This window comes from Canis lupus, chromosome 11 (assembly GCF_003254725.2).
Source record: "Canis lupus dingo isolate Sandy chromosome 11, ASM325472v2, whole genome shotgun sequence".
Taxonomy (NCBI): domain Eukaryota; kingdom Metazoa; phylum Chordata; class Mammalia; order Carnivora; family Canidae; genus Canis; species Canis lupus.
Window position 1 is genome coordinate 35,859,567 of NC_064253.1, and position 12,183 is coordinate 35,871,749.

At 48.0% G+C, this 12,183-nt stretch overlaps 2 long non-coding RNA genes across 2 annotated transcripts; both read left to right on the forward strand.

Moving 5' to 3' along the window:
* The first annotated feature begins 391 nt into the window (after positions 1-391).
* LOC125752177 (uncharacterized) lies at positions 392-3,209 on the forward strand. Its single transcript, XR_007401038.1, has 3 exons — positions 392-606; positions 1,013-1,062; positions 2,538-3,209. It is a non-coding gene; the product is annotated as an uncharacterized LOC125752177 (long non-coding RNA).
* Positions 3,210-3,232: 23 nt separating this feature from the next.
* LOC112650433 (uncharacterized) lies at positions 3,233-11,965 on the forward strand. The gene is made up of 3 exons (XR_003130167.3): positions 3,233-3,372; positions 3,816-4,016; positions 11,839-11,965. It is a non-coding gene; the product is annotated as an uncharacterized LOC112650433 (long non-coding RNA).
* Positions 11,966-12,183: the final 218 nt, after the last annotated feature.

Below are 12,183 nucleotides of genomic sequence, written 5' to 3' on the forward strand. Positions count from 1 at the left end.
ACCCTGGAAGCCTTGGGCACAGGTGGCTGGTGAGTCTTGCCTCTGACCCTCTCCCTTGAGCACTGAGCACTAAAACTTCATGCCCCCTCAGCACTCTCTCCGCTCGACAGAGGAGGCCACTGTGGGTCAGGAGCATTGAGTCATGCGGTCTCATAGGCCTGGCAATACCCAGTGGCCCATGATCACATGCATGCCCCAGGGTCCTGCCCTGTCCCCTCATCTGTCCACCATGTGGAGAGAATGCCCTTAGTCAGAACTAAATCTGTTCTAGGAAGGAGCGTCTCCTGATAGGGAAGGGCAGCTGATCAAGTGACTAGCAAGGTCCCTGCATTTGACCTTCTCTTGGGTTCCATCTCTTGCCCACCAGCTTCTCAACCCCAGGGGAATACTGTTCTCCTGATTGCTCAGGTTTATGCCTGAACAAAAGTACCTGGGTTGTCGGGAATGATCCCAGCGCTCACTCCAGGTTGCTTAGGCAATGATCTTTCAGGCACCCAGAGAACCAGACCTCCCAGCGTGGAGGGCCTGTGGCTGAGCTCAGCTGCCCTTGCTCACATGGACTCAAGGGCTCCAGGTCCTAGGAGCTGGGGTCCCCAGACAGCTCTGGTAAGTGCCAGCCCCCCAGGCTAGTCTGCCCTGTACTAAAGCGGTCTGATCGCTGCCCACAGTGGCAACATTCCTCTCTTGCTTATTCTATAAGAAGGAAAGATCCTCAGGATGGACAGAATCGGCACATGGCAGTGAGAGCTCACAGCCCAGAACACCACCCCACGGGCACAGTGGGAGGATGGGGATCCACACTGCCACAGTGAGCACAGGCTCACTGACTTCTTGTAATTTCCCCTTCACCATGAAACCTCTTCCTTAGTCTCTATATTGTGACATCTGGCCCCACTCCGGTGCCAGGTAGGTGGTGCCCACCTACAGGCCAGGTGTATTAGCCAGCTCGAGCTGCCATAACAGGGCACCACAGGCTGGGTGCCCCACATGACAGAAGTTCGTTTTCTCACAGTTCTGAACACCAGAAGTCCAAGACCAGGGTGCCAGCAGCGCTGATGTCTGGTAAGAGCCCTCTTCCTGGCTGGCAGACAGCCACCATCTCCAAGTGTCCTCATCATGTGGCTTCTTCTCCGTGGGTGTGTGGAGAGAATGATCTCTGGCATCTTATCTTATCAGGACACCAGCCCATAGCATTAGACCCTACCTTTGTGATGTCATTTAACCTTAATTACTCGGGCAGCCCGGGTGGCTCAGCGGTTTGGCGCCAACTTCGGCCCAGGGCCTGATCCTGGAGACCTGGGAGCGAGTCCCACGTCGGGCTCCCTACATGGAGCCTGCTTCTCCCTCTGTCTGTGTCTCTGCCTCTCTTTCTCTCTCTCTCTCTCTCTCTCTCTCTCTCTGTGTCTCTCATGAATGGATAAAATCTCAAAAAAAAAATTAACCTTAATTACTCCCTTAAAGGCCCATTTCTAAATATAATCACATTGAAGATTAAGACTTCGAAGGATGGATTTGGGGGAGAGAGGAGAGCTCGGTGCGGTTCATAATACCAACCTTGCCTTGGTTCCCATGAATGCAGCTCCCCGGTTCCTGACCCACTAGGGGAGAGTGACAGAGAGAACAGGAGAGGAGCATCAAGAGCCCACCTTGCTCCGCAAGGGCTCACAGGGATGAGTAGTGTTTTCACCTTCCCAAATGTGAAAGATGGCCCTAGCCTGTGCACGAGGGTCCCCAGTACAGTCTGAGCATCTAAGACACACAAGAATGGAGGGGTAGGGCGAAGAGGGGCCCCAGGGAAAGATTAAAATACGTTGCCTGCGCAATGGAGCTGATCACCCAGAAGGGGAGTCAGATACAGGATGGACCAACCATCTTGTGATGGGAAAGTACCCGATCAAGTTACAATATTGTATGCTGGGGGATCCCAGAAAAGGACCAATTCATTCTGTCTTGGGGCAGGAGGCGAAGATTTTTTCACTTTTTGGTTAAGGAAACTGAGGCCCAGAGAGGATCAAGGGGAAAAGATGAATTTTTTTGTTTGTTTGTTTCCCCCAAGGTCAGTGGCAAAACCTAAGAGACACTCAGGCCAGTGTTTCTGTTTCTCAGAGAGCAGTTTGCACGGTGGGCTGCCTCCTACACTTTGATAACCCTGACGCTCAGCATTCCAAGAGATGCTGGCAGGGGCTCTGCTGGGCCCTGGGCTCAGGCCCTGGATGGTACTGGGCGGCCAGTGCCCTCCCTGTACTCAGCCACCTGGGCAGCGTTGCAGGCGTCTGGGAGGAAAGCGAGGAGTCCACCTGGTCCGGCCTCCTGGCCACGGGAAGTGATGCCTCCTGGGCTCGTTTGAGCAGCTGTTGCTTGCAAGGCCTGGCTCAGATAAACAGGCAGATGTCCTCGGGGCGACCTCCCTGACTCAGAGAGTTTGGGAACTGAGGTATTCAGTCCCTGGGGGGGGAGGGGGGGGTAGGAGGCAAGGACAGGACTTGTGCTGCTGACTCACTCTTCTCAATGCCTCTGTTCTGATTCTTGGGCGGCAGGAAAGACCTGGGAACCGAAGGAGCCATCTGCGCAGGATGGGGTCCGGGACAGAAGAAGGGCGTGTTCTCCTCCCACCCATGCTACCCTGCGTCTCTTCCAGGACGGCCACAGGCCAGGGCCAATTTCTTGCATTCACGACACAGCAAACAGTGCAAGGTCTTCGGGTGTTACAGCAGATGGGAAGAGGAGGGAGATGATCCTATGACATCAGAGAGAGGCAGAGCCAGGTGGAGAGGCTGCTACACATATTTTCTGGGTGACATTAAATTATAAATATGCAAAGTGAGGATGACTGCAGAAAATAGCAGGAAACCAACTTTATTGAAAACTAGAGCTTGAAGGGACATTAGATGTTGTTTTGTCCCACCTACTCCAGGGCTGGCTTCGAGGGTGTGTGACCTGTGAGGCCACACACTCTTCTTCCCACTCTGGGAAACGTCCCACTCTGGATTTAGAGACCTGCATTGCCATCTTGAAATTCATAGTCATTGTTTTTAACAAGAGACCCACATTTTCACTGTATCCTGAACCCCAAAGATTACATATCCAGTCCTGTCCATGGCCTTCTGGATGAAAAAAGGAGCCGAGGGAGGGGAAAGGCTACTCAGGGTCACACTGTTTATTTTTACTGTAGAACCAGGACAAGACAAGCAGTCTAGAGTTTTCCACCACACAGCCTCACTGTGCTGTCTCTGTTCAGGACAAGAGCTTCTGACTCTGGCCTCCTCACACCCAGGGTCCCATGTCCTGTGGCCTTGCCTGCTCCAGGTGCGCTGTGGCCAGTGCTGTGGGGGTCGCAGCAGCCCAGCCTGGGCCTGGTGTTCCTTGAGAATTGTGAGTAGGGCCCCATGCCTCCCACAAGGGCTCACAGGGAGGACGTGTAATGAGAACCAGGCAATGATGATGGGATCTCAGGCCTGCTCTGCCTCTGAACCTCTCTCTGAGCATCTCTGATTATTGCACCTACTTTTATTTTTTTTTTAATGTATATTCTTTTTTTTTTTTTTTTACAGATTTTATTTATTTATTCATGAGAGACACACAGAGAGAGGCAGAGACACAGGCAGAGGGAGAAGCAGGCTCCATGCAGGGACCCCAATGTGGGACTCGATCCTGGGTCTCCAGGATCAGGCCCTGGGCCGAAGGCGGCACTAAACCGCTGAGCCACCCGGCCGTCCCTGCACCTACTTTTAGCAATATTCGGTAGCACGTAGCATGGCATCTGGCCTATAGGAAATGCTCGATAAAGTCTTCCACGGCTGATTTTTTTTCTCTAGCTCCACTAGTCCTGGCCTACGATTGTGGCTTGGAGAAAGCCCTGCTGTCATCCTTGACGCTGCCCTCTAGTACCTGCTGTTCAAACTCAGGTCTGAGGACCAGCAGCAGCTGCTTCCCCTAGGAACTCAGCAGAAATGCTGAATCTCAGGCCCCACCCAAGACATACTGAATCAGACTCTGCACTTCACCAAGATTCCCAGGTGAGTCATATGGGAATGAACGTGTGCAAAGCAGTGTGATTTCTGATGCATACAGCTGGCCTCTCTTGCCCTGCCCTGGGGGAGATGAGTCACTTCCTAGTCCTGGACAGAATTACTCTTAAAAAGGCAGAGTCCTGGCCTCCGGGATGGATTGGACCAGAGTCCAAGTCCCTTCCTGGGGACTTGCAAAGTGGCTGGGGTAGACTGGGTGAAAAGGCGGTAGCATGATGGGCATCGACTTGAGGAATGAGTGGATGACAGTTGGGAAGCCGTTGGAAACGACTGCAGTGATCCCAGCAAATGGGGGCCAGGGGTGTGGGGAGAGGGGGCTGAGTCCTGGAGTTAAATCTCCTGTGGAATTCAGCAGACCTAGCAAGCAGGTAGATGTTACAGGTGACATGGGAGGAGGAAGGATCAAGGACAAATCTGAGGTCCAGGGTTGAGATCATTGACAGACACGGTTGGCCAGCAGGATGAGGATAAGGGGCAGATGATCAAGGGAAAGGATGCATGCTTTCCATTTTGGACACAGTGATTTTGGTGAGCCAGCGGGACATCAGCAAAAGTTTTCAGCAAGGAGGGTGGGATTTAGTGGCAATTAACTCACATCTCTTTGCAGATTCCCCATTCTAGACATAGACACTGCCTCTTCTTTGACCGAATGGCCCAGAGCATAGTGAAATAATGCACTGCAATAGAGTCTTGAGGGGCTCTGGCACTAACAGTGTGGGTTCAAATCCTGCCTCTTCCACTCTGGAGCTGTTTTCTTGAGAAGTTAATAAACCTCCCTGTGCCTCACTTCTTATCTTTGTAAAATTACCTATCACAGACAGTGGCAGTGAGGATTAAAAGATTAATCCACGTGAAGTGTCTCAAGCCACGTCTGGTACATAGTGAACACTCAGTAAATAAACAAATAACATATCGTATAACTGCCTGTTTGTTTGAAATTGTGAGGTCCTTGGGGGCAGCCATCTCAACGGAAATCTCCTTTGTGTTGTGTAACACTGTGCACAAAGCAGGTATACAATATGGTCCACAGAAACCATAACATATGTTGTTCATTAAAGGTGGCCCCGTGGGCCAGTGTGGTATCTGTGCACGGACGAATACAGATGTCGTATCTCTTTACAAATGATCATCCCTTCCTCTCTCCCTTTTTTCTAATCACAACTTAATGACTTGTAGGTAATGAGAATCTGTGTTCATTCGTTTCTCAGCTCAAGCTCATCTATGGGCTACCCTGATAACCCTGCCCGGCTTTGGGGTAAATCCACTCTCCTCAAAGAGTGGTACTGACCCCCTGAACAGGGGGAGACCTGTCCTCTGAAGATTCTTTCATTCATTTGGCAAAGATTATCAGTGTGCCTGTCAATAATAATGACAATCACTTCCATTTCTGAGTTTGAGTAAGACTAAGAAAGACTTTGCTCACTCTAGAGCCCAGGCTCATCAAGGAGAAAGATAAGAAGGGAGATACTATAAAACAGTGTGATTGGTGTATGTGACAGTAGAGGGAGACACAGGGTACTGGGAGGTCACAGGAGAGAGAGGCAACCCAGGCTGATCACTTGAGATCTGGCTCCTTCTGTGAGAGGACCAAAACAAAATAGCACCCCTAAGTGAATGCCTATCCTTCCAACAACACTGTGTGCCTTTTCTCCTTCACTATCATACTGGGCTTGGTGACAGCAGAGGCTAGGAGCCAAATGAGGGCAGAAACCAGGCCTCAGGCACAGATGCAAGAAGGAATTCAAGGCCAAGCATAAACCTAAGTCAATGACTTAGGCCCCTTTTCCTAGGAGCAGAGCTTGAGATAAGGATTGAGGACAGCTGATTTATCAAAGGGGCAAGTGCTCCTCAAGGAAAACTGATAAGGAAGGGAGGAAGGAAAACTAAAGAAGGAGAGAGGAGAAAAGTCTGGCTTTTGCCTGAATCTTGGGGGTCTGAGGATGAAGAAACCTTGCTCAAGCAAGTCATCCCCTTAGCTCAGCCAAGGTGGGCAACCGTGAGCTGTCACCCAACAGAGCATCTGAGTGGGCACAGAGGCCCAGTAAAAGGGACCTGGGCATCAACATTCCAGGCACAAGCAGGTTTGGGTCAAAGTACCCCTATTGGGTCCACTTTTCCCCCAGGATCACTTCAGTCTATCTGACCTCCTTTGTGAACTGGAGTAGGGTGACCAGCTCCTTTAAGAATCCCAGTCTGTGCTTGGTGTGGAGCTCACTGGTGAGCAATGTCTGCAACTCTTTCTATAAGTGCTGTTGCCAGGCACATCTCCCTCATTCTGTTTGTGCATCTGGAATTTGCCTACGAAACATGACTTTGGGTGGTAAGGGGCAAGTTGGTTTGCCCACATAATTTGATATGAATCCTCTGGGTGTCTGGGGGCATGGTTTATACATTACTGCTCACAAATCATCAGCCACAAACCCCAGTGTGCAAGAGGAGAAGGCCAATTGTTTTCAACCACCAAGGCAACCTGGCCTCTCCTAGCAATTGTGAGTCATCCAGTATCCCTTCAATAAATTCCTTTTCTGCATAATTCATCCAGAATCAGTTTCTATTGTTTGCATCTAGAAGTTCTGATGGATATAGACAGTCAATCTGCTCCCAATCTTCACGTTTTAAGTAGTGGTGTGGCAAAAAAAGAAAAAAAACTTATAAATTTGTATTTATTATTAATCTGTATTTGCCAGATTAGTTCCTTGAAACTAATTCCTAGAAGCAGAATGACTGGATCAAAAGGTCTACAAAACTGAAAGGCTTCAGGTTTATACTGCCAGATTGTCCAGGGGCCTCTGACGTTGCTGAGAGGAGAGAGGACTGCTCCAGAGTGCTGGGCATTGAGCTTGAAGCTGCACGGGATAGCAGCCCTAAGAGTCACTTCACCTCTCAGGGCGGGTGGCATTATAACCATCTTTTTTTTTTTTTTCAGAAGTTTTTTTTTAAATTTTTTATTTATTTATGATAGTCACAGAGAGAGAGAGACAGAGAGAGAGAGAGAGGCAGAGACATAGGCAGAGCGAGAAGCAGGCTCCATGCACTGGGAGCCGACATGGGATTTGATCCCGGGTCTCCAGGATCGCGCCCTGGGCCAAAGGCAGGCGCCAAACCGCTGCGCCACCCAGGGATCCCGCATGATAACCATCATATAGATGAGGAAACCAAGAGCAGAAACTTGGGTCACTGGTCCCAAGTCACAGCACTGGTAAGTAGTAGAGCTACTTGAGGTTTGAACCCAGACATGCAGGATATCCTATTTGTTCCTCTAGACCCACTCACCACTCTTTTCCACAGGGAGGCCCGACTTATGGCCCACATCATAGCCCCCCATGCCTTTAGCTTTTGTTGGCTTCATGCAACAGGAGGCACAAGCAGGATTTGAAAGAATGGGGAAAGGGAAAGTCACAGTATTGATTCCCAGCTTCCTCCAGGCAGGCCACCTTGGTTGCCTGAGCTCCCTAGCAAAGAACAACCTTACTCTCTTTGGGTTTAAGAAACCTCTCCCTCCACTAGCCACCTTCAGGTCTAGGAACCAGAAGAACTCTCTACTGTTGCTAATGGGTTTCTGTCCCATCCCTTGTCAGCTTCCTTTGACTCCATCAGCCTCTTCATAAATAGTCCCTGTGTTAGAGTCTCCATCATTTTTCTTTTGAGATTCTGACATTATATCAGGTCCAAGACAGAGTCTTTCCATTGGGTCATGTTACACACGTGTACCTTTAACACATCAGTGCAATGCCACTAATTCCTGTGCATATGCATGCCTCCCATGATGGATGCTTACAGATTCCACCAACCAGCTCTGTGGAGTTCAGAATGTATGCAAAAAGAGCCCTGGGATGAGAATCAAGACTCCTGCTTGCTGTGTAGCCTCGGACAAGTCCCTCAAGCTCCCCAGCTCTTTGGACATCAGTTCCTCATCTGAAAAATGAAAAGCTGGACTAGAAAGTTTCAAAGGTCAGAATACCCAGGAAGAAGAGGACAGACAAGTAGGGGGAGCAGATTTTAAATTCACCTGTGCACTTTCCACATATCTGCAAACTAGTATGTACAGTTCTATGAGGAGAAGAGGGAGCCTCTTTACAAGCCAGCGTGCTGGGACCTTTTTATTCACATGTATTTAGAACCTTTGCTGTTTGTACTTGGCCAGCTTTGGATGGCAAAACGGTCTATTCTCTGTGGAAATTTTGACTTATTTTTCCAGCTGGTCTGCCAGTTGCCAAGAAATGTCATCTGAATATCATTATTTAATCGAAGATTAGTCCACGCCTGTGACATAGGCTGCAACTATTATCTTCTTTGATTCTTTACATAAGCACACACACACTCTTCACAGGCTTGACCTTGCACTAGTGGAGGTAAATGCTGCCTCCTCTCTGACCAAATGGCCCAGAGCATAGTGAAGTAATCCACTGGGATTGTGGCTGTCTGTTAGGTCGGTGAGTGTACATGTGCAAGGAGGAGGATACGTAGTGAGTATGAGGAAAGTACCTTTGAAGTCATTCCTTGCAGGGATCCAGAGAGGGGACCTTCCTTGATCACTGGTCATATCAACATGGCCTCCCACCCTAGCAGCTGATTTCCAGTGTTTGTTTTCAGATTAGACCATGTGTGAAACAAAATCCAGCCAAGCCTGCTGGGAGGTATGGGGATGGACCAGACAAAATTTGCAACCCAATCATATTGCAGATCTCTTGGGTAAAGCAAAGGAGAAGAGGGCAGGGAGGGCATGAGTTCAAGCTGTAAATGTTGGCTTGGGTGTTGGAAAACTCTAGACTGCATGACCTTAGAAGGCCCCCACTTAGCCCTGGAATGTCTCCAACCTTCTTAAGCTCCATGTGACATCCAAGCTAGCTTCTCGTTTACTGCTTTCAGGGCTCCCTAGGACAATTTTCTCACTGGCCTTGGTTCAGCCAGCTGAGGTGATAACATTTTATTTTGGTTTTCTTATCAGGTTGCTCCCAATGAAGCAGGGCCTTGACCTACCCTCAAAGTAGAGCTCATTACAGGGTCAGGATTTGCTCTCTTGTTCATGAAGACCCTTTAGATTCTTCCTTATTTTCCAGCCTCTTGGCCTCTGTCTCATCCAAGGGCCAGCTGTGGCCAAAGATCTAACACCAGTCACTCCCAAATCACTGGCTAAGTGATCATCTGCCAGAAAAGAGGAGTCTGGGGATAAGCCCCTGGGCCTAGAGGGCAACTTGACTCTTTTTTCATATACTGTGGTGGGGGCAAGAGAAGTCATTGGCTTCTTTCGTAAGAGTTGGGGCCACAGAAAAACTGAACCTAACGACCAGAAATTCTCAGATAGACCATACTTATACCTCTCCACTTTCATTCTCTAAACTTTTTCTCTTTCCTAAAGCCAGTCCATGGACATGTCAGCTTGAGGACAAAGAAAACCATAACCAACAGGATGATCACGTCCATGCCTCCAGCACTTTCCCGGTGCCTGGCATGTCATAGTACTTTTCAAAATAATGAGTGAGTGAATGGGTGCATGGTGTGCATGAGTGGATGAAGGTGGCTCCCAGAATAAATCCTCAAGAAAGTCTTCTTTGGAAAGGGTAGATTAGAGAGAAGGCCCTCACCTGCCATCATTACAATATAACAGATATAAATGTCTCCCAGACTAGTGAGGACCCAGCCTCTAAATCAAATTGGAAACCTCTTTTCAGGCTCCTCTGGGTGGAAAAATGAGAGATGAAGAAGGAGGAAAGGCAAACAGGGAAAAATGGACCAAGGTGAAGGTCAGACCTCAATCCCCATTCGAGCTATATGTACATTTCAGTCCTTTTTCCCAGACTGCTCAGCACATCCCTCACCCTGGCGCTCCCCCAGGTAATGATGGAGGCAGATGACTAGATGGAGAAGATAACCAGAAGCCCAACCAGATTTTTTTTTTTTTTTTTGGGTCCAGTTGCTAAGTGTAGAGTGACTCATAAGAACTCCAGACAAGGATGACGATGGAAAAGGAGTCTAGCAGATCAGGGGAGGGGTTGGGGAAGGAAGGGGGACCCTTGAGGTTGGGAGAGAATGGGAAACATGTTTTGTAAGATTTCCAAGATTTTTGGGGGCTGTTGTTAAGGACTTTTTCATAAGACCTGTTATCCTGCTGGGGTTTACATCACTATTTGATCTAAGCCCCAATAGGACGACTACATCTGCTACTAAGCTGTGTTGTAAATGTCTTTAATTTTTATATTTCATCTGAAGGGAGTTGTTAAAGTGAGTTTACAGGGTGATGGCTCTTTGAATAAAGGCCATCAATACTGGAGCAGAGCTCTGTATGACACTTAATTTTCACTCTAATAAGCCCTCCTAAAACATTACAAGATTTAGGAGGTTTTTCCTTTTTTCTTTTTCCCTTTAACTTCCCTTCCCTCTTTGCATTATTTCTCTCCTCTCAATCTCTTGTACTCTCCTTTCTTGCTTTTTCTTAAAGGACATATTTGAAAAGAACATTTTTGCCCAGATGACACCACTTCTCTTTTCACCGCCAGCCAGATGTGCTCTTGACTTCTGAACAGGAGAAATGTTTCTTTGAAGTTTTTCAAAGACTTTGCTTTTATTTAGAATTTTTTCCCCTTTTCTCCTCTCCCTCATGTTTAACTGGTTGGGAAGCCCCAGGAGGGGTTTTCACATGGGCCTCTTTTCTTTTCCTGGGGCATAAAAGGAGTGGGATCAGAGGCACTGTGTTCCAAGAGAGCCTTCTATTTTCTGCCCCAACGATTCCAACTATTTTCTGGTGGAGCCGCTGTCCCTAGGAGCAAAAAGAAGATGGCTTTAGATTTGGCCTGGAACCAGATTTTTTTTGGTTAATACAATAGTTCTGTATTGTGCAGGGGTGGAAAGTACCCCCATCCTGTTCCTGAATATCTTCCTGCCCTTCACAAAGGGGGGCGAAAAGAGGTGTTCTCTTTCCTGGCCAGGGTACCATCACGGTAGCTCAACTGCTCTTGCATTGGCCTGAAATTTTGTAAAACAAAGACTGGGGAACACATCAGAAAAAGACAGATTAGCACCCAAGAAATAGACCAGAAGCCCCTCTGAAAGTGAAGATAGAGCCTTATCATCTTCATCTCCCCATAGCTACAGACCCCCTCATGCTACCCAATAAGTTTGGGCTTGTTAGGGGTTTTCAAGGATGATTGGGAAAGAGCTAGTGCTTTAGGTGGTGGCAATGAGAGAAAGCTAGAAGATTTCATTTGAAGAACAAAGATAACATGTCAGTGCAAAGAGTTTGGAGTATGAAATCCTGGCTAAAATTCCAGCTGTGTGCTGCCTAGCTGTATTTCTCCCCAACTAAACAGAAGTTCCAGAAAGGTGCAATCCCCAGGACCTAGAGGAATGCTTGGGGCTTGGTGGACATATAGTAAATACTTGATGCCTGCAACAGTGTGTCTGTTTGACAACAGCCATGATTCTTTTGGAGGGAAGTCTCTATTCAAGACTCAGAAAGAAGACTTCCAAAGGAGTTACTGGAGGTTCCCAGAAGACAGGTCACTCCATAAAAATATTTGTATTTCTAAAAACTTCTGAGGTTGTTGAGGAAGATAAATAGGTTTGGGGCAACTCAGGTATGTGACTTCTTAATTTCTTTCTCTGGATGAAATGCCGAAATTGCCTTATCATAGCTAAGAAAAGGAAAGCTTCCCAAATAGTCCATGTTCTCCCCTACTTTCCCAACCTCCCTTATAGATATTTAGTTAGACGTGACTAGTTCAGGGCAACAGACTGTGAGTGGAGGTTATGTTGATGTCAAATCAGTTAAAGGTCTTTGCTCTGCTTGCATCCGTCTCTCCTTCTTCTTTAGTGTTCAGTAAGCCACATGCTCCGTGATGCAGCTGAGAGATAACAGAGCCTCTTTCAACCCATCCCTGAGTGACTGAGTGCAATGGAGCCCCCTGCCAATCAGTCTTGGATGTAAAACATGAGGTCAGTAAAATTTTGTTTTGTTAAAAACTGAGATTTCAAGATTAATTTGTTATTGCAGCATGACCCAGCATATCCTGGCTACTATGCCTTTGAAAGTCTGGCCAAGCTGTCAAACCAACAAGGCCTATGGTGTTGCCTCCTCAGTGGCTCTCACATCTGTTCCCCTCCACTTCTACTGCCAAGATTCTAGTATCAGACCCCCAGCCTCTCACCTGCACAGCTA